This window comes from Humulus lupulus, chromosome 4 (assembly GCF_963169125.1).
Source record: "Humulus lupulus chromosome 4, drHumLupu1.1, whole genome shotgun sequence".
NCBI lineage: Eukaryota > Viridiplantae > Streptophyta > Magnoliopsida > Rosales > Cannabaceae > Humulus > Humulus lupulus.
The window spans coordinates 192,043,374-192,066,788 of NC_084796.1; positions in this window are offsets into that span (position 1 = coordinate 192,043,374).

Consider the following 23,415-nt stretch of genomic DNA (forward strand, 5'->3'; position numbering starts at 1 on the left):
CAAAATCTTGGCCATCCTGTCTTTGGCTGATCCTAAGGCACGACTCGATATGTCACCCCCTGTGGAAGCAGGAGCAGCCTGCTGAGTCTGGTCGGTTTGAGTCGGTGGAGAAGGTGTCGACCTGACAGGAGCAGGAGGAGTTTGCTGCTCGAGAGGAGAAGGAGGTGGTGTTGCATTTGTTGACGGACCGCTGCTGAAGGGTCTACAGTACGGGATTTCTTGGCCTGAGGCGCTTTACAACTTTCCCCCTGATGCCGCCTGCTCGATTTCTTCTTGATCGTAGGAGCTTAAGTAGCCTCAGGAGCATAGTACATGTCGAACACATTCTCGGAGTCCATGTCTGTCAGAAAACAAAATACACAAACAGTGAGATAGTATAAACAATTGAGTATGTTATGTTAGGAAAAGAAACAAAGAAAATTGTAAGTAAAATACCTGAGCTATCATTTCTGATCGCTACATTATATACTCTACTAGTGTTACACTCATTCTCTGGCATGAAGAAGTCTGAATTTAAAGCATGAGGATATTTAAAATTGCCATCCTCATCGAAGAGGTAACAGGGAATAGGCAGGCTATCTAAGAGCGAAAACTCGGTACCATTCTCGTCCGACGACTCAAGAATAGACTCTGTGGCCTTCTTCTTTCCCTTCCCTAGAGGGGCCGGTGCAGCAGCAGGTCAGGGGGCACCAGTTGGCTCATTGATGGTCACCCCAGTTGCCCTCCTCGGAGGAGGTTATGACACATCTGGCTGTTGTTTAGGGATTTCAGTACTGGTAGCACTTCCCACAGTAGATTCCCTCACATCCTGGTGAGGAGCCAAAAGGTCGAACAATCTCAGATTGGCCTCTGTGACCAGCTGTTTGACACTTTTCTCTATGTCGGTCATGCTGGCTATGAGGGCTGATCGGATCACCATGTCCGCGGTAGGGTCTGGTCGCAACCATGGGCCTGAAACGCGCTAAATTTATAAGGGAAATGCATCAAAAAATTGAAGAAAAATAAATGACCAGTGGTACAAAGACTTTACCTCCTTGTGTGAAGGCCAAGTTGTTCGCAACCATGTCAGTCATCAAAAAGTACTCCAGATGGTACCTCCCCACGTTTGAGATAAAAGTGGTGTCAGATAGGAAACTGCGGCTTGTTTCTTGGTGACAGAAGTGGAAAAACCCTGTGTTTTCCTGGTTGGGGTTGGATTTAAGGTCGAACAGGTAGTTGACCTCATGTGGTGCAGGGACAGACAATTTTTTTATGGCTATAGAGGATATAGAGTGCAGAGAGCATTCTATATCCATTGGGGGTTATTTGAAAAGGGGCAACCCCGAAGTAATTGGCCATCCCCTGGAAAAAAGGATGAAGAGGCAGGATCGCTCCTGCCTCGATGTGATACCTCGACCAGGCGCTGAAAGCACCTCCAGGCAAGTTCGCCCATTGGTCTTGGGTGGGTTGGACTAGAGTCACCCCAGGAAGTCCATATTTTTTAATGTAATTGGCAATCATCCTAATCGTGACTCGGCTAAGAGGGGCGACGTACCATTCAACATCTGGTTGAACGACGTTTCGAAGCTGAGCACGAGTTTGAATGTTGGGGTCAGGGATATTTATTTCCCGAGCACTAGTCGAGGGAATTCTAGCCTGAGGAGTAGGCTGATTTGAAGGGTTGGAAGGTTTCTTTTTATGGGCAGTGGATTTTACTCTACCCATGGCTGGAACGTTTGACTGAGGTCTATTGGGTGGGGTACGAGAAAAAGGAATTTCTGGTATCAACAGCAACGGTTGCTCCTCATCTTCAAGCAATTGGGCTAGCAAGTCGTCGTTGATAGGCCTTTCACCTCCCCACGGATCTTGCATGAAAAGCTGCGAACAGAGAAAGGGGGAGATGAGAACATAAAGCCTAAAAATCTGTGTTGAGAGTTGGGATAACGTTGCTCGCGTATGAAAGTTAAGCTTTTATACGGCCAGCAACATTCTAACAAAAACACTAAATTTTATTCAAGCAGTTTGAGAAACAGATTAAAAAGAAAAAGTAAAAAGTTTTTTCAGAGAAAAGTTTTTTCGACTCCCAAGGGTAGGGAAAAACCTAGTTTTTCAACTAGCCTAAAAATTGATTTTTTACTTCGATTTTACGCCCTTAAATCTACAAACTCGACTACCAAACTGGCTCCTAACTCCTACGAAATGTTACTTCACTACCCTATCAAGCATCTATCGAAATACACACAATCCCCATAACAGTTTCAGCCAAGAACATTCAAAGATTCAAAAATAAAAATAAGTATGAAACATTTTTGCATGGCAACTCAAATGTCTAAAGAGTTCGTGAAACTTACTTAGATGAAAAACAGAGTCTGAACATGAAGTCTGAACACGAAAGCTTTTGAACGTCCGGATGTGAGTTCCTGGGATTTCTGGGCTCTGAAGATGGAAGTTCTTCGCAGTTCTTGGAGAGGAGATGGCGAGTGAAAAGTGAAAAGTAAAAATGAGGATTTGAGATATTGTATATAGTGACTGCGACACGATAAAAGAGGTAATCATGAATTACTTTTTCTGAGCATGAGGAAGTGTGATAGCCGTCAAACAAGTTTTTTGGAAACCTAAAAGGTTTGATTAGACATGATTGGTTGCTTTTTCCGAGATAACATGGGCGGTTCTGACAAGTTTGGTGGAATAAGTGAAGGGTCAGTTTCATAAGTTTACTTATTGCTGGTCGCAATAAATAAACTTGAGGGGCAAATGTTTACCCAAAAAATGGCTGCTGATGATGTGGCAAGGATTCTCGCACGTGGTTGACACGTGGCAGAAGTGCTGTTCGACTATCGTCCAAAGGCACATTGCTTCGTCAGGGCTTAACTTTTAGATACGACCAGGCTGGTCGTATAATTTGATTTATTTACTTCTAAGATTGTAATCTTATAATAATTGCATTGAATATTTCCTCATTATTACCTTGATACGCGGTTATTAAGGAAAGATATGGCCCATTGGCCCGTGTAACCCTCCTTGAGCCTATAAATATGCATGAAATAGCTCAAGGAAGGGACTTTTGATCTCGGAATCATTTTTGCGAAGTATTGAGAGAAAAAGAGCTATAGTCTATTATCCATCGTTTTATTGTAATTCTTTCAAGGTCTGTGAAACTCAAGAACCCTAGTTCTTTGATCATGGCTTTGAGATCTGATATTAATAATAGTACTAAGTGGACCTAGGTCATTACCATTCTTTGGGGCCGAACCACTATAATTCCTTGGTGTTTTCTTCATTTTCATTAGATCAAATTCTTAATTGTCGTTTCATCTTTTGTCGTATATTTGACTCCGTATCGTTGACCAAATCAAGGGTCAACAAATACCATTCTCAAACATGAAATCTTTGAATTCTAAATCTAAATATTCACCACCTTGATTTGATCAAAGTTTTTAAGAGTCTTACCTAATTATTTCTTAGCCTCATCTTTAAATTCTTGAAACTTACCAAAGGTTTCAAATTTCCTAAGCATTAGATAAGTATAACCATATCTTGAGTAATCTTCAATAAAAGTGACAAAGTACTCATACCTACCTCTTGCTTGTACATTAATTGGACCACAAACATCTATGTGTACACACTCCAAAGGTTCTTTAGTTTTATTGCCATTTGCTGAGAAATGACGTTTGGTCATTTTTCCTTATAGACAAGATTCACAAAAAAGAAGAGTTCGAACTCTTAGTTCTCTCAAAGGTCTATCTTTTGTTTACTAATTTATTATGTCTAGTCCTATATGACAAAGTCTAAGATGCCAAAGCTATGTGTCATCCTCATTTGAAACTTTTTGTCTTTTGTTTCCTTTTGGTTTAGCCACTTTAAATAATTCCAAGTTATTTAGCAATTGTTCAATTAATGAAAGCGCTAAACTCCGAATATTCATTTGCATGTCTAAAGGAAAAATAAATAATAATCAAATTATAAGAGTTTGAGTTCGATACATGGGATCCCTATAGAGTTTAAAACCGTTATAGACTTAAAATGAATACAAAAAGCCGACCTAAGTGGCAAAATCAGGGTTCAACCCAAGTTCCAACGAATATCCTCGACCGTGGCAGTCGAGTAGGCCACATATGTACACCCTACCTCTAAAGCTCTCTAACTCATGGCTGGTCCAGCTTGTACTTTCCTTTCCCTGCCCCATATAGTATCCGTGAGTCGAGGCTCAACAAGCAAACATAACCATGCTCATAAGCAGTAAATCATCAGGTCATAGAATTATATTTAGCATGCCTTGCAGTAATAACCCTACTTGTGTATGCATTCAATCCATATAAGTGAATATAGAGCCAAACTAGGGCCCATTACTCTATTCTCCAGATGAGTGACTATAGAGCCACACTGGGCCCATTGCCTTATTCCCTGTATAACCAGCATTAGGGCTGGCCAAGCGTACCAGTGCTTTATCTTTCAGGTGGCCATAGAGTCGTTCAAGCATATATCAGGCTTCTCGGTTACCTTAACCACCTCGGCTTGCATTCAGTACGTTGTTGCCGCCCTTAACTCATAAGTCGAGCCTTTAAACCCTTGACTCATAAGCCGAGCATTTAATGATGTACAATAGATAAGTCCTCAACTTATTAGCCAAGCTTTTCAATCGAATATAATTGATAAACCCTCGAATTATAAGCCGATCCCTTCAATCAGATATAATAAATAACACTCGACTCATCAGCCGAGCTTTTCAATCAAACATAAGAAATAAGCAGTCATTACTTAACACAAGTATGCACAACACAAACAACATGTTTAATAAAACATTCTAGGCATGGTTATAACCATGTTCTATAACCGGGCCAAACCCTAATCAGAGATTGAGTGCAGTTTTCTTACCTCAGGTCTTGAGTGAAAAATGTATGATGACCCCGAGTATGGTCCTCTCTTCTTGAGCCTAACGGTTCACCCTAGTTACAAACATAACAAGGAATAACTATCATGAAATGAACTAATAAAGGCTTCCGGATCGAGTCCTAGCCTCCGGGACCATGAACCATTCCCGATTCTTGGCTTTTTCACATTTTGAGCTGCGGCGCCCCGTACTAAGGGTCATGGCGCTCAATAAGTTAGAGAGTCCCGTGCCCAAATTCACTGGACACGCGCCGTGGCACAACCCATCTAACACCGTGGTGCCAAGGCGGTTCGAGGCATCCCCTGCCTCTCTGAGTTCATGAAGGCCGTGACGCGACCGTGCAAACCCAAAAACTAGCAATTTTAAGAATCGCAAACCTATCCAAAATCGTCCTAAAACACAATTTTAACCAATTTCGACCATAATATTGGTCCCAACAACTCAGAAACACAGTAACTTAAAACACAATTGAAAAATCAAAATTCAATAAAATTTCAAAACTTCAAAAAAAAAAAAAAAAAAAAAACAAAACTAAGAACTCAAAGACTTGAATTACCTTTGTTAGAAATCGATTCCCAGCAGTTTCCCTAAGCCTTAACAACTTCCAAATCCTTTAGCAAGCATACTTCCAAGCCTTAGAATAAAAAATCTCTTCCAAACTCTAAAAACTTAGACAGAGACAGAGAACGTGAGAGAGAAAGAGAGAGTGTTTTGCTATGTTTTTCCTTCTTTATGAGTATATCATCCTAATGGTCCAAAAGACCAAAATGCCCCTAAGGCCAAACTTTCCACTCAAAGCCCACTAAGGGCAAAATCATCATTTTGACTCTCTAATCCCGCATTACTCAAAATTTCCAAATAATTTAGATATACCCGAAATATCTCTATTTTCTAAAAAATACGATTCATACTCCAATGAGTCCTGGTAACTCACCGAATTACAAAAATACCCCTTGGCTCGCCCCAAGCCGGGTATAAATCCTCGTTGTGACTAAACTACTATCTTCCTCGAAAAGACCAACTCGTGCCGAATATATAAAATATATCCACATAATAATGTGGTCTCAATCATATAACAACATATAATCACAATTAAACCCTCATCGGATCAAAATTACAAATATGTCCATTTAAATAAAAGCGGGCGTATTTTGAACATTCAATACACTTAAACATGCATAATCAAGTCGCATGGCCCCCTATTCAAAGCACTAAGCATTATTAGGAACTTTGGGATGTTATAACTATCCCTTATAGAAATTTCGCCCTCGATATCCACCTGAACAACTTGGGATACTGATCCCGCTTGTTTGACTCTAATTCCCAAGTCGCTTCCTGAACCTTGTTGTTCCTCCATAATACCTTAACCGAAGGTATGGTTTCGTTTCTCAATATTTTTTCCTTCCTATCCAAGAGCTGAATTGATCACTCATAACTCAACACATGAGTTACATCTGACACATATTTTCGAAGCATCGAAATATGGAATACGTTATGAACCCATGACAACGATGGGGGTAGAGCCAACCTATAGGTTACCTGACCAATCCTCTCCAGGATCTCAAAAGGTCCCATGAACCCAGAGCTTAGCTTGCCATTCTTCCCAAAAACTTCACCCCTCTCAATGGTGAAACACATAGGAAAACATAGTCCCCGTCCTAGAAATCTGTCTTTATGCTTGGGATCAGCGTAGCTCTTCTGTCTACTCTAAGAAGCGAGCATCCGAGCTCCAATCTTCTCGATAGCCTCATTAGTCCTCTGAACTGCTTCAGGACCCATATATTTCCTCTTACCCATTTCATCCCAATGGATGGGTGATCTACATCTCCTACCATACAACATCTCATATGGAGCCACTCCAATAGTCGACTAGTAGCAATTGTTGTAGGAATGCTCGTAGCATCTACTATAATATCTATATTGTCCTCTCAGATTATCCATCTATCTAAGGATGATAGGTGGTAGTAAACTTCAATTGTGTACCCATAACCTTCTGCAAACTTCCCCAAAACTTGGAAGTAGAGATGGGATCCCTATCTGACACAATTGACCTAGGAGTCCCATGAAGGCATACTATCTCCTTCACATAGAGTTCAACGTATTGATCCACTATAAAGTTCATCCCCAATGGCAAGAAATGTGCTGATTTGGTATACCAATCCACAATCAACCAAACTGAATCATACTGACCTACGGTCTTGGGTAATCCCACTACGAAGTCCATAGTAATCTCCTCCCATTTCCACTTAGGGGTTCCCAAAGAGTGTAATAGCCATGCTGGTCTCTGGTGTTTAGCTTTCACCTGTTGACATGTTAGGCACTTAGCCACATATTCAATTACAATTTTCCTCATCCTAGGCCACCAATATAGCGATTTCAAATCCTGATACATCCTTGTGGTGCCTAGATGGAGCGAGTACGGTGTGGTATGAGATTCAGCCAGAATCTATCATCTAATAGCAGAGTCCATAAGACCATAATCCTCCCCATGTATCTCAATAAACCCTTCTCTGAAACGGTGCAGTCCCGAGCCACTCAAGCTAGGACATCCTCTTTGTACCTCATCAACTGAGGATCATTCATCTGCCCTTCCCTAATTCTCTCTAGATGATTAGACTCTAAGGTGATGTTAGCTAATTGGCCCACCAACAACTCTATACCTGCTCTAGTCATCTATTCTGCCAAATCCTTTGATATCTTTTTCAAACTAAATAATTGTCCCGGACCCCTCCCCCTCCGTCTCAAGGAATTTTCCACCACGTTGGCTTTCCCTGGGTGGTAAAGAATCTTACAGTCATAATCTTTTGCCAACTCTAGCCAACGCCTCTGTCTCATGTTCAAATCTTTCTTGAAAAAGAAATACTTTAAGCTTTTGTGGTCAGTGTATTTCTCACACTTCTCTCCATAAAGGTAATGTCGCCATGCCTTTAAGGTCAAGACCACCGCTGCCAATTCTAGAACATGTGTGGGGTACCGTTGTTCATAATCCTTTAGCTGTTGTGTTGCATAGGCAATCACCTTTCCAGCCTGCATAAGGACACAACCTAACCCTTACTTTGATGCATCGCAGTAGACCACAAACTACTCCCAATCTGAAGGAAGACTCAGAATTAGATCAGTGATCAACCATCGCTTCAACTCATGGAAACTGTTCTCACACCTATCTGACAACACAAACTCTAGGTTCTTGCGTGTCAGCTCCGTCAATGGTGTTACAATCCTTCAGAACCCTTCCACAAAACACCAATAATACCTAGCCAACCCAAGGAAACTTCTGATATCTGAAGCACTCCTTGGCCTCGGCCAATCCCTATCTGCCTCAATCTTGGATGGATCCACCTTAATTCCATATTTACTGACTATGTGACCAAGGAACGTCACCTAAGGTAACCAAAACTCACACTTCAGGAACATCACATACAATCTGTGCTCCCTCTATACACTGGATCTATCCCTAGTGCCAATTCAATAACAAATTCTATCTCTCTGTGGGGTGGCAACCTCAGTATCTCCTCTGGGAATACATTTAGAAAATCACAGACTAATCTGGTCTCCTCAGGTCCAACTGGCACAACACTAGTGGTATCCACTGCGCTAGCTAGGATTCCTATGCAACCACCTCGCAATAGGTCTCTTGCCTTTAGTGCTTATATCATAGAAATACGGGCTCCGTGCACAGTTCCCACAAATATGAACATGTCCTCATCCTCAAGTTCAAAGGTTACCATATTTTTCTCACAGTCTATGGTTGCCCCATACTTGGCTAGCCAATCCATACCCGGAACCATATCAAAGTCATCCATGAACAGCTCAATCAGGTCTACTGATAACTCTCTACTATCCACCTCTACCTGTAATGATCTGACCCATATCCTAGAGACTACCAGATCCCCAGTAGGTAATAAAGTCCAAAATCCCACTACATAATACTCACATGGTATACACAACCTATCAATCACTCTACTAGATATAAAGGAATGTGTAGCTCCAGAATGAATCAACCTATCAATCCCTAGTATAAAAAGTGCCAGCACTAGAGACCTGACCTGCCATTACTGAGGAATGAGCCTCAGCCTCTGACTGCGTCAATGCGAACACTCGGGTTGAAGCCAAGCTGTCCGCCTTCCTTGGTTCTTCCTTTTTCACCCTAGGCAATCTTACTTAAGGTACCTAACTATACCACATAAAAAGTAGGCCTTCACCTGTCACTCTCCTAGATGATGTCTCCTGCATCTGACACATTCTAGACAAGTCCTCCATCTCTCATCGTTGCTTTAGATGCCAACCTATATACCCTGTGGCCTCTTGTCTGGGCCTGTAACTGTAATAGTGTCTGGGGTCTTCTTCTTCTGGTCACTAGGGCCTCTGCCCTTACCAAATCTAGTAAAGGGAGGTCCTACCCGCGTTGTATCCATTCTGTCCGCATTCTCGTGCCAGATCTTGTTCTTTGCACCCTTAGTAGTAAGGGCTTTCTCCACTACCTGAGCATAAGTCGTCACTCTAGGTACCGAAATAATTTTAACATCCTAGGATATCATAACATTTAGCCCTCAAACAAATCTTTCCTTTCTTATAACATTAATTGGCACCAAGTCTGAAGCGAACTTGGCCAACCTATCAAATTTCAGATCGTAATCAGTAACAGTCATGGTGCCATACACCAGATTACTGAACTCATCTGCCTTTGCAGCTCTGACTGCATCATTAAAGTACTTTTCATAGAATACTTCTCTAAGCTCTTCTCAACTTAGAGTCTTCACATCTCTGATCTGGGATACCACCTCCCACCAAATTCGGGTGTCTTCCTGAAACATAAATGTGGCACAGGCCACTCTATCATTACCTGCCACCCCCATAAAGTCCAGGATGGAAATGGTCATAGCCATCCATTGCTTAGCTCGCAGTGGTTCTGGCCCTCCCTCAAAGGTAGGAGGGTGCTACTTCCTCAAGTGCTAATAAAGAGGTTCACACCTGTTCTTAGCACCTGACTATTGCTGTAAGACTGGAGCCACAATAGGTTGCACAACTGTTGCAATGTTCCTTGCTAGAACCTGCTATTGTCTCAATAGGCGGATCTCTTCTTCCTGCCTCTGTAATCTGGCTTGCATGTCAGCAAGAACCTATTGCTAGTTCTTAGAAGCTGGTAGAGGGTTTTGATCCAGGTCATTTTCTCTGACCTGAATTTCAGCTTGGGCTGGTTCATATGATTGACATGGAAGCATACTTCCAAGTCTATCTACAATCAATGAATATGCACATCAGACAACAATAATGTTGCTCAGTACCTCCACACGGTCCAAGACCAAAAAAATAAGCATACACATGCAATAACAGTGCCAATAGGCACTTCAATAGCTTTCACATACAACAGTCATACTAATAATCGAGTCAGTTCATATTCATGCTCAATCAGGGTGCCAATAAGCACGTTCTTAGTATTAATATTCATATAACAAGGCTAATAAGAATTATATAGCTTTCAAAAGCATCAGTAGTGCTAATAAGCACACACTTAAGAGTTATAAATAAATCAAAGTGCTAATAAGCATTTCTTCAATATTTATAGAAGCAATAATGCTAATAACCATGTCTTTTATCATTCACATAACAGCCAAGAACCAGGCTCTAACAGTATAACTCATGCTTTCTATTCAAGAATGCAAATAAGACATTCATATATCAAATAGGCATGTAAACTTATATTCACATCAATAGTTACCAAACCCTGAGTCGAGCTTGTCATTAGCGGCGAGTGTACATGCCTAGCCAATCTTCAAGAACCCTTAAACCTAAACCGCTCTAATACCAACTTGTAACGTTGTAACGCCCCCAAGATCGTTACGATGAACGTTGAACCGTGAATTTAATTCGCTAACCGAGTTATTTCGTTATAAACGTGCTTCTAGGTGCTATTAATAGGTTAAGGTGGAAAATCAATTAAAAGGAAAGGATATATTTTATTTAAAACATAAAATTGTTCATAGGCCCATAAAAAAAACGTTTACAAGTTGTTTACAATACAAAATGGCCATCACAATGTAAAATTCACAACCCACCGATCTAAGCGGCAAAAATAGGGTAAACCCCCTAGTTCCTCTGAGAATTCCTTGGCCATGGTGGTCAAGCGGACGCATATGTACACATCACCACCTAAGCTCTCCACTCAAGGCTGGGTGAGCTTTTCTTTCCCTTTACCTACACCACATAGCTACCATGAGCAAAAGTCCAACAAGAAAATTCAATACTGCATGAATATAATATCAACAATGACCATAATAATCATTCAGGATTTTCAGTCCAAAATAGAGGAGTGACAATTGCAAAAGTCACTAAGGTGGATTCCGTTCCCATTAGCCATGTGACGATTGGGTCACCTGGGATTTACAAATAAGTGATCCTTTCACTAGCTTATCAAGATAGGTATTTGATGACACAACCACCATCATAACCTACCGAGTGACCATAGAGTCACAACCATGGGATTCCGCTCCCTAGCCATGTGACAAAACAGTCACCTAGGCCTTTGGCCTTGGCTCTGAGTAACTAGTATTAGACTAGTCAAGTGCTTATAATTTTCATCGACCTTAGGGTCGGTCACTGATATCGATTAGATCTAATCTTTTATCGACTCTGCGTTCATGACGCTTATGCCGTTCCTAACTCTTAGGTCAGTAATACGCGACCAATGCTGATTCTGAATAGTTAGTACCATACACAAATAAGCAAGATTTTCTAAGCATTTAATATGCAATCAATGTCCACATTTAACAACCGACATGGCTCAATAATAACCACGCATGTCACACATATGGTGCAGTTTTCTTAACTCTGGTTCGAGCAAGAATGATTAAAAGAACGACTCTTGAGAATGATCAACCTTTTAGTTCCTTGACGATCACCTGGTCCTAACCAATTATGGGATTCCATCAATAACACGAATAACAAAGGTTCCCGAAACAAAACCTAGCCTCCGAGACATCGAATCCTACTAAACCGGGTAGTAGGATCGATCCCGAGGACTAAGGCTTAAATCCCCAAGCCAAAAACCTATTTCTGGCCAAAATTCCACTAAGGGCCGAAACCCTCCCTGGCCATGTTGCGGCCCACCCCTCAAACAGAGGCAGCCTCCCTTTAGCTCCCGGCACAGGCCGCATCCCTTCCTGCCCATGCCACGGACCTTCAGCCTCTTCCTCCTACTTTCTCAAGCTTGGGTTGCGACGCTCTAGAACAGAGTCGCGGCCCCACCTAAAACTCAGCTAAAATCCATGTTTTTCTCCCTTCGAACTCATTCTAAAACCTCATTAAAACTCCCCCAACATCACCAAGCAAAGCCAACAATTTTTTACTACAACTTACCCACCATACAAGCATCAAAACCCAAGTGAATTTCCTCCAAAAAATTCCATTAATTCTCATCTAAACACTATAAATTTCTCAACTGAAAACCAATAGAAAAGCAGTCTATAACTAAGGTTTCATAGATGAATTCTTACCTCAAGCTGGATTTAAGTCCTCTTCAACGGTTGAACTAAAGTCCTAAGCTCCAAACTTTGATTACCTAGCTTAGTTCTTCAAATTGAGATCAAAACTTCAAAGGAGGAAGGAGGAAGAATAATGATTGGTTGAAGGAGAAGAGAGCTCTATTTTGGGTAAGCTTCTATAGTCCAAATGCTGATATATATCTTAGGGGTGAAAAGACAAAAATGCCCCTAGGTCAAATAAAGGAATCTAACATCTCCCAAGAGTAAAGCCATCCTTTCCCTACCTATTTCATTAATCATAATTAACACCCTCCAATTCCAGCTATTCTCAATATTCTCAAATACCAATAATTCATATCCTATTACCCTTTAATTCCCGATAATGCTCTAATCATTAAATCACCGCGAGACTCACCCCGAGCCTCGAACTTAATCCCGATATGACCAAACCGCTAATTTGCACTCAAAGATCGTCTCATGCCGAATAGCTCTAACAAATCCACATTATAATGTGGCCTCAACAATATATCACCGACATGCATACAAATATACTATTACGCCCTCAACGGGTCAACTTCCCAAAATACCCCTGTCATGAAATGTGGACCCACATTCATACATTTAACATCATATTATAATATAATTCACATAAACATGTATATAATAGTTTAGTAGCATAATAAATCAATTGAACCTCCTTAATTCTCTCCAACAACGTAGACTGTATCGTAATATTGGCCAACTGGCCCACCAGCAACTCTATAACAGCTCTAGTCATATCTTCAGCTAACTCTCTGGCTATCAGCCTCGCACTATAAATCTGCCCTGGACCCTTCTGGCTTAAAGCATCTGCTACCACGTTAGCTTTTCCTGGATGATACAAAATCTCACAATCATAATCTTTTACTAACTCCAGCCAAGGCCTTTGTCTCATATTCAATTCCTTCTGTGTGAAGAAGTATTTTAAGCTCTTGTGGTTTGTATAGATCTCACACTTCTCCCCATAAAGATAATGCCTCCATATCTTTAAAGCAAAAACCACAGCTGCCAACTCCAAATCATGAGTGGGATATCTCTTTTCATACTCCTTCAGCTGACGTGAGGCATAAGCAATTACTTTCTCTGACTGCATCAGAACATAGCCCAAACCCTGATGAGAAGCATCACAATAAATCACAAACTTCTCCTGTTCTGTTGGAAGACTCAGAAATGGAGCTGTAATCAATCTCTGCTTCACGTCCTGGAAGCTGTTCTCACATTTATCTGACTACACAAATTTCTGACTCTTGCGTGTCAGCTCAGTCAATGAAGTAGCAATCTTTGAGAACCCTTCCACAAAATGCCTATAATAACCTGCCAATCCAAGGAAAATTCTAACCTAAGAAGCATTCTTTGGCCTTGGCCAATCCCTGACTACCTCAATCTTCGCTAGATCTACCTTAATCCCCTTCTTACTGACAATGTGCCCAAGAAAATACACTTGAGATAACCATAATTCATATTTCTTGAATTTTGCAAACAGTCTGTGTTCCTTCAGTCTCTGTAGAACCAACCTTAGATGCTGCTCATGCTCTTACTCTGACTGAGAATAAACTAGGATATCATCGATGAAGATGATCACAAAATGATCTAGATAATCCTTGAACACTCTGTTCATCATATCCATAAAAGCAGTAGGGGAATTAGTCAATCCAAATGACATAACTAAGAACTCATAATGCCCATGCCTGGTATGAAAAGCAGTCTTTGGTATATCTCCCTCCTTGACCCTCAACTGATGATAACCAGAACGAAGGTCGATCTTTGAGAATACCTTATTACCTTGCAACTGATCAAACATATCATCTATCCTTGGCAAAGGATACTTGTTCTTGATTGTTCGCTTATTCGGTTCTTTGTAATCAATACACATCCTTAGAGAACCATCCTTCTTTATCACAAACATAACTGGCGCTCCCCAAGGTGAGAAAGTAGGTATGATAAAACCCAAATCCAACAGCTCTTGCAGCTGTACTTTCAATTCTTTCAACTCAGCTGGGGCCATTCTGTAAGGTGCTCTAGACACTAGCTCCATCCCTGGTGCCAGTTCTATCACGAACTCAATCTCTCTGTGTGGTGGCAACCCTGGCAAATCTTCTAAAAATACATCCAGAAATTCACAAACTAATTTGGTCTCTTCTGGTCTCACTGGCATGACCTGAGTGGTGTCAACCACACTGGCTAAGAATCCAATGCAACCTCCTTGCATTAGATCTCTAGCCCTCAAAATAGAAATTAGAGGTATGCGAGGTCCATGCACAATACCAATAAATACAAAAGGATCCTCACCTTCAGGCTCAAAGGTGACCATCTTCCTTCTGCAATCAATAATTCCTATCCCATTACCCTTTAATTCTTGGCAACTCTCTAATCATTAAATCACCCCGAGCCTTGAACTAAATCCCGTTATGACCAAACCGCTAATTTTCACTCAAGATCGTCTCATGCCGAATAGCTCAAAAAAATCCACATTATAATGTGGCCTCAACAATATATCATCGACATGCATACAAATATACAATTACACCCTCAACGAGCCAAATTACCAAAATACCCCTGTCATGAAATGTGGACCCACATGCATACATTTAACATCATATTATAATATAATTCACATAAACATGCATATAACAGTTTAATGGCATAATAAATCAATTATGGCCCTCCCAGCCTACTAATCCGACCATTAAACCACATTAGGGACTTCAGGGCATTACAAATGTCCTCCTAATCCAGGACCGTTACACTGTATAATTTAAAATAGTGCTTAACTCACTAAACGAGTCATTTGGAGTTAAAACGTGTAATTGAAACTAACACCATGTTTAGGTACTAAAAATTCCACTCAAAAGTCGACCATTCCATTAAAAGAGTTTGAGTTCGATACATGGGTTTCCAATAAAGTTTAAAACTGTTACAGACTCAATATGAATACGAAAAGCCGATGTAGGTTGAAAAATCAAGGTCCAACCCTAGTTCCAATTGATACCCTCGACTGTGGCGGTCGAGCAGGCCGCATATATACACTCTACCCTTGAAGCTCTCCAACTCATGGCTTGTCAAGCTTGTCCTTTCCTTTACCTACACCATATAGCACCCATGAGCCGAGGCTCAACAAGAAAACATCACCATGCTCATAAGAAATAAATCATCAAATCATAAAATTATATTTAGCAAGCCTGGCAGTAATAACCCTACTCGTGCATGCATTCAATCCAGAAAAGTCACTATAGAGCCATACAAGAGCCCATTGACCTATTCTCAAGATAAGTGACTATAGAGTCACATCAGGCTCATTGCCCTATTCTTTGTATAACAAACCTTAGGGCTAGCCAAGCATACTGGCGCTTTATATTTCAGGCGGCCATAGGGTCGTTCAAGCGTATATCACGCCCTCGATTCATAAGCCGAGCCTTTAATCAGATACAATACATATATCATTGACTTATAAGCTGAGAATTCAATAAAATATAATTGATAAACCCTCGACTTATAAGTCAATCCCTTCAATCATATATAACATATAACCCTCGACTCATCAACTGAGCTTTTCAATCAAACATAACAAATAAACAGTCATTACTTAAAAATATATGCACAACACAATCAACATGTTTAATAAAACAGTCTAGGCATGGTTATAACCATGTTCGATAACCGGGCCAAGCCCTAATCAAAGACCGAGTGCAATTTTCTTACCTCAACGTATGACAACCCTGAGTACTATCCTTTCCTCTCAAGCCTAACGATTCACCCTAGTCACAACCATAACGAGGAATACCTATCAGGAAAGGAACTAATAAAGTCTTTCAGACCGAGTCCTAGCCTTCGGGACCCTGAGTTCTACTAACCCAGGTAGTAAAATCATTCCTAAGCCTTTAGGTTTGGTGGTAACTCCAGAAAATAGAGTTATCAAAGGCACTTTTGTAAGAAATACATATTACAAGATCTTTGTTTATTTTCATGTAATTTACATATTATCAAACAAACATGCAAATTCCTAGAACATGCTCCTATGAAATTGATACAAATACAGAGTAAAGTAAAACTTACATTACGCAGCAGAACTGGAACAACTCCTTCCTTCAATCTCTCTAAGCCTTGATTCTTTTATGTAGCAGAGTATTATCAAGAGATTAAACTAGACCAGCAACATAGTCCTCCTATACAAGCCTTTGATCAACCTAGAAGTAGTGTGGGCTGGTTCTCAACATATGACATTGAGATATAGAAGAGAAGAAGAAAGAGTAGCTAAAAAAGGATTAGATTGTCTAGGTTTTCACTTACCCAATGAATAAACTAAGATTGACTTATAAAAACCCTAGATATCATATTCCTTATATAGGACTTAATGGACTTTATTTAAATTTAAATTAATTAAAATAATAAACAAAAAGATAAAAGTCTTGGGCTCCCACAAATGGACTTGGGCCTAATCTCTTTGTTTCGAATTTAAATCCCAATTGGGCCTAAATTCAAAACCTTTTATTCATTTTTTATTAATTAATTAAATCCTTATTCAAATTAACTAATTATAATTTGAAACTTAATTAAATATTATTTATTTATATTGACACCAATTTATCAATATTAATAAATTTACCCAAAGATTCTCTTTTATTCTTTAAATCTCATATCTCTGTAAATTTTCTGAAATTGACCTAATCATCTTTAAAAATCCTAACTGATAATTAAATCAATTAATTGAGACATTCTAGATGATTTACACAAAGGTGATGCGAGGACCATGGATCCATGAAATCAAGCTCCAATAAGTTGCTGCAAATTTATTTACGAATAATTTCACTACCTTATCAATTCCTCGTGACTCCACTATAGACTCGAAATTGAACAATTGAATTCATAAGAACGTATTTTCCAATCCATAAATATGTTATCCATTTTTATAACCACTACAGTCAATCAATCCTCTATCAATGACTTATTAACGAGCTAGGTGCAAAATTACCGTTTTACCCCTCATCAGTATTTTATCCTTAACTTCCACTAAGTTCTTTATAAATGATATTTCCGTGAACTTAATCACAGAAATGAGATCTCAATCATTTAACCTTTTGAACAAAGCAATTAAGGAAATAATTTTTTCAATTCTCAAACAAAAGTTATAGATTTCATATCTATGAATAATACTCCCACTCAATTACACTACTAAATGTCCAAGATGTAAGTATGGGCTAGATCGTAGGGTAAGCTGGTAACGAACAAGTCAAAAGATTTAAATAATATAATTAGCAGAATATTATCATTTAGAATTAAGATCGACTTAACCTATGGTCAACGTTGCGACATTGATTAGACTCGATAACAACAATACTTATTTATCAATCAATAATCAATATCGGTCCTAGTCTGATGTATCATATACATCTGATCTTATATACTTGGTCAATGCCTTGGATAAGACATCACGCCACAAATGTGTAAGTAGATCATATCATAGATTACAAGATCAATGGACATCACACCCCTATTTAACTGTATTAAGGTTGATTTATATGTTTTGATTGAACTAGTGTCGCTACCTTGTTAGCACTTGTATTATGCTATTAATTGAACTGATTGATCTAAATTTTATTATGTATATTATGTTGTTGTCTATGCCTGTCTATTATGGTTTTCTTGCTGAGCCTTGGATCACGGGTGCTATGTGGTACAGGTAGAGGAAATGGGAAGCTGGACCAACCATGAGTTGGAAAGCTTTAGGGGCAGAGGGTACATCGACAGCTGCTCGATTGCCACAGCCGAGGGAATTACAGGGACTAGAGCTCAAACTTGTGTTTTTCCATTTAGATTGGCTACTGTTGTATTAACTTTTGAGGGTTGTATCCACCATGAAAATCTTATTTTTGGGATCCCATGTATCTAACTCTTATTTTAATGAAAATTAATCATTTTACGATCAAAATAATTTAACCCTAACCTGTCACTTGACCTTAGAAACACATTTATGTTCAAACGACTTGATTAGCAAGTCTTGCGCTATTCTAAACACACAATGTAACAGTCTTGGTTATCCAGGGTGTTACAACTTGGTATCAAAGCCGTCTAGGTTTAAGGGTTCCTGAAGACTGGCTGGGTATGTACACTTGCTGCTAAAGACAAGCTTGACTCAGGATTTGGTAATCATATATGTGATTATATGTTTGAATGTTTAAATGAATTATAAATGATTTAGCTGCACGTTTATTAGGGAGCATGGGATATACTGATAGGGCCTGGCCCTTGACTACTATGTGAATATGACAGGCGTGCTTATCGGTGTTGGACCATGGAATGATTATAAACCTGTTATCATTGCCTGACCAGCTGAGTCGTTGATTGTAGATAAACTTGGATAGTTATGCATCTAAGGCAATCAATTTGACTAGCTGGCACTTGGGTCGGGGCTAGAGATGATGAGCAGGGTTAGAACCCTCTGCCAATCCTTGAGAAATGGCAGCAGTTGCTTGCTAATATGCAAGCTAGACTCCAGAGCCAGGAATAACAGATTCGCCTTCTGAGGCAGCAGGCTCTGTCAGGGAGTGCTGCACCTAAGTTGCCACCTGTTGTGGCATCAGTTGTATAGTCACCTGAGATTTGGAACAGGTGGGTGCTACTTTATGAAATATTTAGGAGACAACATCCTCCAACCTTTGAGGGAGGACCAGATCCACTTAAGGCTGAACAATGGATGAGTATGATCACCTCCATCTTGGATTTTATGAAGGTGGAAGGTAATGACAGGGTGGCCTGTGCCACCTATATGCTTAGAGAGGATGCCCACATTTGGTGGGAGGTGGCATCCCGGACTCGAGACATTTTCACTCTATGTTAGAATGAGTTCAGAGATTTGTTCAACCAGAAATATTACAACGCTGCCGTGAGGGTGGCAAAGGTGACAGAGTTCATTGGGTTAGTGCAGGGCAGTATGATAGTTACTGAGTATGCCCTGAAATTTGATAGGCTGGAAAAGTTTGCACTAAATCTAGTGCCTACATATGCAGCTACGCAGGACAGGTTTGTTCGAGGGATTAATGCTATGATAGCCCGAGATGTGAGGATCACATCAGTACCTGGGGAGACGAATTATGCCCAGGCGGTTGAGAAGGCCCTCACTGCTGAGGAGGCAAAGAACAAGATCTGGAGGGAGAATGCTGCAAGACGGTATGTTCGCTGGGAAGTGCCTCTAATTACAGGGTCTGGTAGGGGTGGAGGCCCTAGTGATCAGAAGGGGAAGACCCCTGACACCTTGACCACTGCTGGTCTTGATAGGAGGGGTTGTGATACCCCGAGTGGCCGCCAGGGAGGCGGTGAGTCATGGAGGAGCTACTTAGAGTGTGCTAGATGTAGGAAGAGCCATCTGGGAAAATGAAGGGCAAAGGCCTGTTACTTGTGCGGGGTGGTTGGACACGTCAAGAAAGATTGCCCGACGTTGAAGAAAGAGGAACCAGGGAAGGCGAACAACTTGACTCCAACTCGAGTGTTCACCTTGACAAAGACAGATGGTAAGGCTAGTACCTCGATAGTGACAGGTCAGCTTTCTAGCGCTGGCTCTTCATATACTGTATTGATTAACTCTAGTGGTACACATTCATTTATTTCGAGTAAAGTGATTGATATATTGTATAGACCTAGTGAGTATTATACTGCGAGGTTTGGGACTATACTGCCTATAGGGGAACTGGTAGTTTCTAGGAGATGGATTAGGGCACTGCTAGTGATGGTGGATAGTAGGGAACTATCAGTAGATTTGATTGAGTTGGGTATGGATGATTTTGATATGATTTTTGGGATGGATTGGCTAGTCAAATATGGGGCCATTATAGATTTCCGGAAGAAGATGGTGACTTTTGAGCCAGAGGGTGAGGACCCCTTTGTTTTTGTTGGTACTATGCACGGACCCCGTATTCCTATGATATCAACATTGTGAACTAGGGACCTATTAAAAGGAGGTTGTATAGGTTTCCTAGCCAGTGTGGTGGATACCACTAGAGTTACGCCAGTGGGGCCGGGGGAGACTAGAGTGGTATGCGAGTTCTTGGATGTGTTTCCTGAGGATTTACCGAGACTGCCGCCGCACAGGGAAATTCAGTTTGTCATTGAGTTAGCACCGGGTACAGAGCCAGTGTCGAGGGCACCATATAGGATGGCTCTGGCAGAGCTAAAGGAGTTGAAATACAGTTGCATGAACTACTAGACTTGGGATTTATCAGATCTAGCTTCTCGCCATGAGGTGCTTCAATTTTATTTGTGAAGAAGAAGGATGGGACTATAAGAATGTGTATAGACTACAGGGAGTTGAACAAGTTAACTATCAAGAACAAGCACCCCTACAAAGGATAGATGACATGTTCGATCAACTGCATGATCTGTTGACATGGTCATGTCGTTTGGATTGACCAATGCCCCGACAACGTTTATGGATCTGATGAACAAGGTGTTCAAGGACTTCTTAGATAAGTTTGTGATTGTGTTCATCGATGATATCCTGGTTTACTCTCGTTCAGAAGCAGAGCATGAGCAACTTCTCTGACTAGTATTGTAGAGGTTGAGGGAGCATCGGTTGTATGCTAAATTTAAGAAGTTTTAGTTATGGCTGCCATAAGTGACATTCCTTGGACACATTGTTAGCGAAGATGGGATTAAGGTGGATCCGACAAAGGTAGAAGCAAATAGGGATTGGCCGAGGCCACGAAACACCTCAGAGGTTAGGAGTTTAATTGGATTAGCGGGATATTACTGACGGTTCGTGGAAGGGTTCTCAAAGATTTCCACACCATTGACTGAGTTGACACGGAAGAATCTGAAGTTCACTTGGTCAGAAAAGTGTGAGGGTAGTTTCCAGGAGTTGAAGCAACGATTGATCACTGCTCCGGTATTGAGTCTTTTGTCGGATGGGAGCAAGTTTGTAGTGTACTGTGACACATCGGGGCTGAGATTGGGATGCATATTGATGTAGAATGAGAAGGTTATCACCTATGCATCTCGACAGCTGAAGGAATATGAGCAGCCGCGGTATTCGCACTGAAAGTGTGGCGACATTATTTGTATGGAGGGAAGTGCGGGATAAACACCGATCATAGGAGTTTAAAGTATTTCTGCACCCAGAAGGACTTAAACATGAGACAGAGACGTTGGCTGGAATTAGTGAAGGATTATGAATGTGACATCCTTTACCACCCAAGAAAAGCCAATGTAGTGGCAGATGCTTTGAGCCGGAGGGGACTAGGATAGTTGTTTAGTTCTAAATAGATATCGAAGGAATTAGCCGAGGATATGACTAGGGCGAGGATAGAATTGGTTGTGGGCCAGTTGGTAAAATATTACTTTACAGTCTACCCTTATGGAGAGGATAAGAGAGGGTCAGGTGGGTGACGCACAATTACAGGAGGTTAGAGGAAATGTCCTAGCTGGAGTAGCTAAGGATTATTCCATTTCAGAGACAGGTTTACTGCGGTACAAGGATTGGATTTGTGTTATGATGGATATGGGTATTAGATGAGAGATCCTTGATGAATCCCATACTACACCATACTCACTTCATCTCGGCACCATGAGGATGTACCAGGATCTACAGACTTTATATTGGTGGCCTGAGATGAAGAAGGACGTGGTTGAATATGTAGCCAAGTGTTTAACCTATCAGCAGGTAAAGGCTAAACATCAGCGACCAGCGGGGTTGTTACAACCATTAGGTATTCCTGAGTGGAACTAGGAAGATATTACTATGGGTTTTGTAGGAGGTTTACCTAGGATGGTGGGGCAACACGACTCGGTGTGGGTGATAGTAGACAGGTACACCAAGTCAACTCACTTTCTACCAGTAAGGATGACCTATACTGTGGATCAATATGCAGAATTGTATGCGAGGGAGATTGTACGTCTCCATCTATAGTATCAGACCGGGATCCCATATTTACCTCCATGTTTTGGGGTGGGTTATAGAAGGCTATGGGAACTCAGTTGAAGTTCATACAACCTTTCATCTCAAACAGATGGACAATCTGAGAGGACGATTCGGATATTGGAGGACATGCTTAGAGCATGTGTGTTAGACTTCGAGGGGTTCTGGAGTAAGTACCTCCCATTGATTGAGTTTTCGCACAACAGTTATTAATCAACGATTGGAGTAGCTCCATACAAGATGTTATATGGAAGGAAGTGTAGATTGCCCATTCATTGGGATGAGATGGGGGAGAGGAAGTATTTGGAACCGGCGATGGTTCAGAAGACCAATGAAGCTATTGCGAAGATCTGAGCTCGAATGCTCGCTCTGCAAAGTAGACAAAAAAGCTACGATGATCCCAAGCGTAGGGACGTGGAGTTCCAAGTCGGGGACCACGTGTTCATGAGATTTTCACCATTGCGAGGGGGGGGGAGAAGATTTGGGAAAAAGGGCAAGCTGAGCCCAAGATTCGTAGGACCTTTTGAAATCCTAGAGAGGATCGGGCAAGTAGCCTACAGATTGGCCCTACCACTGTCATTATCATGGGTTCACGACGTATTCCGAATCTCAATGCTTCAGAAGTACCTCTTAGATACGACCCATGTATTAGGATACAAGGATCTGGAGCTACAGATAAATTTTTCATATGAGGAGCGACCAAATCAGATCCTAGACAGAAAATATGAAGTTTTGAGGAACAAGATGAAACCTTTAGTCAAAGTGTTGTGGAGGAATAACAAGGTCTAGGAAGTGACTTGGGAGCTTGAGTCAGCTATGCGAGATCAGTATCCTGAGTTATTAAGGTAAATTTCAAGGAAAAAATTCTCATTAGGAGGGGATAGTTGTAATGTCCCAAAAATTCTTATAGGGTTGAGTGCCTTGATTAGCGTGCTCGGAGGGCATAATTAGTTATATATGTGATTTATTAATTAAATGTGTGACTATGTGGCATGCATGATTAATATGATAATATAAATATATTAATATGCATGTTTATGAGTATTAAATGTTCATGTGGGTCCGTTCTTGTTAATAAGGGCATATTTGTAATTTTGGCCCGTTAAGGGCATAAATGCTAA